The sequence below is a fragment of the Theropithecus gelada genome, chromosome 2, assembly GCF_003255815.1.
Source record: "Theropithecus gelada isolate Dixy chromosome 2, Tgel_1.0, whole genome shotgun sequence".
NCBI classification, from domain to species: Eukaryota; Metazoa; Chordata; class Mammalia; order Primates; family Cercopithecidae; genus Theropithecus; species Theropithecus gelada.
In genome coordinates this window covers 170,193,502-170,198,531 of record NC_037669.1, presented here as the reverse complement: position 1 = coordinate 170,198,531, position 5,030 = coordinate 170,193,502, and the positions used below count along the sequence as shown (strand labels likewise).

The following is a 5,030-nucleotide window of genomic DNA, read 5'->3' as shown; positions in this document are numbered from 1 at the left end:
GTTGGCTGCATAAATGTCTTCTTTTGAGAAGTGTCTGTTCATATCCTTTGCCCACTTTTTGATGGGGTTTTTTCTTGTAAGTTTGTTTCAGTTCTTTGTAGATTCTGCATATTAGCCCTTTGTCAGATGGATAGATTGCAAAATTTTTCTACCATTCTGTAGGTTGCCTATTCACTCTGATGATAGTTTCTTTTGCTGTGCAGAAGCTCTTTAGTTTAATTAGATCCCATTTGTCAATTTTGGCTTTTGTTGCCATTGCTTTTGGTGTTTTAGTCATGAAGTCTTGTCCTGAATGGTATTGCCTAGGTTTTCTTCTAGGGTTTTTATGGTTTAAGTCTTTAATGCTTTTTGAGTTAATTTTTGTACAAGGTGTAAGGAAGGGGCCCAGTTTCAGTTTTCTGCATATGGCTAGCCAGTTTTCACAACACTATTATATAGGGAATCCTTTCCCCATTGCTTGTTTTTGTCAGGTTTGTCAAAGATCAGATGGATGTAGATGTGTGGTGTTATTTCTGAGGCCTCGGTTCTGTTCCATTGATCTATATAACTGTTTTGGTACCAGTACTGTGCTGTTTTGGTTACTGTATCCTCATAGTGTAGTTTGAAGTCAGGTAGCATGATGCCTCCAGCTTTGTTCTTTTTGCTTAGGGTTGTCTTGGCTATGTGGGCTATTTTTTGGTTCCATATGAAAATTAAGGTAGTTTTTTCTAATTCTGTGAAGAAAGTTAATGGTAGCTTGATGGGGATAGACTCATTCTATAAATCTATAAATTACTTTGGGTAGTATAGCCATTTTCATGATACTGATTCTTCCTATACATGAGCATGGAATGTTTTTCCATTTGTTTGTGTCCTCTCTTATTTCTTTCAGCAGTGGTTTGTAGTTCTCCTTGAAGAGGCCAGGACCAGCTTCTTTGAACCAGCTTCCTAAAATACAGGAAGTTCTCAAGGTCAACTTCCTGGAGATGGAAGCTGAGGCCACAGATTGTAAAAGCCTTGGCCTCAGGGGACCCTCTCCAGGTTCTGAAAGACGCTTCTTCAAACCTCTGTATGTGCAGTCATTTTGTTCTGAGAAGCAGCTCCTTCCTGGCCCTGCACCTTGAAGCTCTCCCTGGGATGCTACAACATAAGGGGCACATGTTCTAGACACGTGTTTATTTCTCTTTTGCATCCTGTCTTCATCCCCTCAGAAGGTCTGTCTTGAGTTCCTACAACACTGTGACTCCCTCAAGCCAGACTTTGCCAAAACCAAGATACCCACTTGCCTGAGTGGAAGAGGTGTTACTGAAACACCACGGCTTCCATCTGGGTCCCATTACTCACCACACAGAGAGCCAATCACTGAGACAACGAGTATCACCAGGGAAGAAGGCTTTTGATTCAGGTGATGTTATCCTGGAGAATGGCAGTAAGTCTCAAATCTGTCTCCTCAATGAACTAAAATTGAGGGTTTATATAGATGGGAAGGAGTGGAATTGTGTGTGGGAAAACAGGAACTAGGGAAGGGTAAGAAAAACGAATAAAGCGTCTGGTGTCTTACTGTCTGCATGCAGTGATCTGGTGAATTTCAGTCCTTTGCCTAAGGGTCAGTTTCCTGAAGAGGGAACTCAGATGAGACAAATAAAAGTTTCAAGTTTTAAGATGGGAGTGTCAATTTCTATGTTTATTCAAGAAAATCATAAAGGTCAGGCATGATGCCTCGCACCTGTAATCCCAGCACTTTGAGAGACTGAGGCAGGAGGATTGCTTGAGGTCAGGAATTTGAGGCCAGCCTGGGCAAGATGGTGAAACCTCATCTCTACGAAAAATACGAAAATTAGCCTAGTATGGTGGCGCATGTTACCACATGTGTGGTCCCAGCTACCTGAGAGGCTAAGGTGGGAGGATCACCTGAGCCTGTGGAAGCTGAGGCTGCAGGGAGCTGTGATCGCACTTCAGCCTGGGCAACAGTGAGAACCTGTCTTAAAAAACAAAAAATGTAATTTACATATTTAATTCCCACGTGTATCATATTTGACTTGTATAGGAAAATAGAGATCCTGTTGCATCTCAAACATGATCTAGAAAACATGTTTATACTGGTGGGAGAAACAGTTGAGTCCAGGAAGTTGAGGCTGCAGTGAGCCATGATCACGCCATTGAACCCCAGCCTGGGCAACAGGTTCGTTAAAAACAAAAAACAGGCCAGGCACAGTGGCTCATGCCTGTATTCCCAGCAGTTTGGGAGGCTGAAGCGGGTGGATCACACGAGACCAGGAGTTTGAGACCAGTCAGGCCAACATGACGAAATCCTGCCACTACTAAAAACACAAAAATTAGCCAGGTGTGGTGGCGGGGACCTGTAATCCCAGCTACTTGGGTGGCTAAGGCATGAGAATTGCTTGAACCCGGGAGGTGGAGGTTGCAGTGAGCTGAGATTGCCCCACTGTACTCCAGCCTGGGCGACAGAGTGAGACTGGTGACCCAGTCTCAAAAACAAAACAAGACAAAAAACAAGAAACCCCATAAATATCAGTTATATGGGACAATAGGGCTGGATTCAGAGGGGAGTCCAGTTTTCAACTCTTCTTTGAACTTCCTGCTTCCTCAAAAGGCCATTGAGCTGGGAAAGATTTGAGACTAAAGACCTGTCTCAGGAGTCTTACCCTGAGCTAAAGGCCACTTGAGTTGGGGCCATTACTTACCTTGGTTGGAGGTGGGTAGCAATGTTTGCTGCACATTGGAGTCTTAGCGTGCCTCTTACGGAGGAGATGGACACTGGTGCAGGGTCGGCACTCTGGTGCTGCATATGTTGCCAAGAGCCTGTCTGCTCCTACCGGGCCAGGTAGCATGAGTGATGCCCCCACGGCCCCTCCCTGTGGACTTAGGAAGGTGACCTTCCTACTTTTGCACACAGCAACTTAGGGCAAATCTGTCAAGCATATTTTGCATGTTGAAGCATAGGTCTATTTGGATTATCCTTCTTCTATTTTCTCCTGACAGCTTCCTTTCCAAGAAATCAAGAAAGAAAACAAAAGTTAGCCACGGGTGGTGGCTCATGCCTGTGATCCTAGCACTTTGGGAGGCCAAGGCAGGCGGATCACAAGATCAGGAGTTCAAGACCAGCCGGACCAACACAGTGAAACCCTGTCTCTACTAAAAATACAAAAAATTAGCTGGGCATGGTGGTGGGCACCTGTAATCCTAGCTGCACACGAGGCTGAGGCAGGAGAATCGCTTGAATCCGGGAGGCAGAGGTTGCAGCGAGCTGAGATTGCGCCACTGTATACCAGTCCAGGCGACAGTGCGAGACTTTGTCTCAAAAAAAAAAAAAAAAAAAAAAATTAGTCAGGTGTGGTGGCGGGCACCTGTAATCCCAGCTACTCGGGAGGCTGAGGCAAGAGAATCACTTGAACCCAGGAGGCAGAGGTTTCAGTGAGCCGAGATTGTGCCACTGTACTTCAGCCTGGGTGACAGAGTAAGACTCCATCTCAAAAAAAAAAAAAAAGAAAAAAAAAAGCTGAAAACATTTATAAGAAAAAAAAGGGAAGAAGGAAATTGCAGAATATGCAACAATTAAGTAGTAGGTAGTTGGTCTTCTGGGGGAAAATATTACATCCTATTTGCCAACCTTTGTTGATGATCTGAGTGGTCACTCTCTTGATACCATGAGATAACACTTCACACTCACTGGGATGGCTACAATCAAAATCACAATGGTTGGCAAGGATGTGGAGAAATTGGAAACTTCGTAAGTCATTGCTGGTGGAAATGTAAAATGGCGTAGCCACTATGGGAAACAGTTCGGAAGTTCCTCAGCTAAACATGGTTACCACAGGACCAGCAAGTCTACTCCTAGGTATATACCTAAGATAATTGAAAACATGTGTCCACACAAAACTTGGACATGAATGTTCATAGTAGCATTATTCATATTAGCACTAAAGTAGAAACAACTCAAATGTCCATCAATTGATGAATGAATAAATAAAATGTGGCATATCCTACAATGGAATATTACTCAGCATAAAAAGGAATGAAGTATCAATACATGCTACAACATGAATGGACCTTAGCAACATGCTAAGTGAAAGAAACCAGACCTAAAAATTGTATGATTCCATTTATATGAAATTTCCAGAATAGGCAAATGCACAGAGGCAGAAAATAGATTGGTGGTTGCCAGGGTCTGAGGTCAGGAGATGGGAAGTGAGAGCTTATGGGCACGGAGTGTCTTTTGGGGATTATGAAATGCTCTGGGAGAAGACAGTGATGATGGTTGTGTGACTTCATGTATGTACTAAAAACCATTGGAATGTACACTTTACCAAGGTGAATTTTATGGCATGTAAATTGCATCTCAATTTTGAAAGCCTCTTCATTAAGAACACAAGAGCTTGCTCCTGTAGCACATGTACTAAAATTGGATGATACAGAGATTAGCATGGCTCCTGCACAAAGATGACACACAATTCGTGCAGCAGTCCATGTTCATAAAAAGAACACATTTGCACTCCAACTTACACATCCCCCTGATCATCTTTGATTCTATTAATTTTTTCCCCCTCTGGTAAAACCCCCAAGAGGTTTAATACTACCCTTTTCTAAATTGCTCAACAGAGTGACTAGAATGGTGTCTAATAAATTCTTTTTTTATAATGAAAATGCGATAATTATTTTATATTTAGGGCATCTGTTGAAGAGGGGGATTGTTACACGATCATGTTCCTGTCTTAAACAGGGATTTAAACAGTTCCTCTGATCTTTTAAATATTCAAAAAGAGTATTTTTGAAACTGCTGTTTAAATGGAGAAAGTAGGATTCAAGAAGGTGCAGCTTCAAAGCTGGAATTCATATAGCCATAGAGAAGTTTATAAAGCTGTATCACATCATAAAATTAAAGTGTTCCTACCAATTATAAGGGCATTCTTTTATGACTAAAAGCATTTCTTACAGTGTTCAAACATTTCTTAGTATACTAAAGAGAAAGGGAAACATTTTACATGTAGACTTTATTTTACAGGAATGATAGTGCCTTCTGGGCATTACTT

At 42.2% G+C, this 5,030-nt stretch overlaps 1 pseudogene; it reads left to right on the top strand.

Annotated features, from left to right (window-relative positions):
* Positions 1–4,376: 4,376 nt before the first annotated feature.
* Positions 4,377–4,474, top strand: LOC112619869 (annotated as a pseudogene).
* The last annotated feature ends 556 nt before the right edge of the window (positions 4,475–5,030 follow it).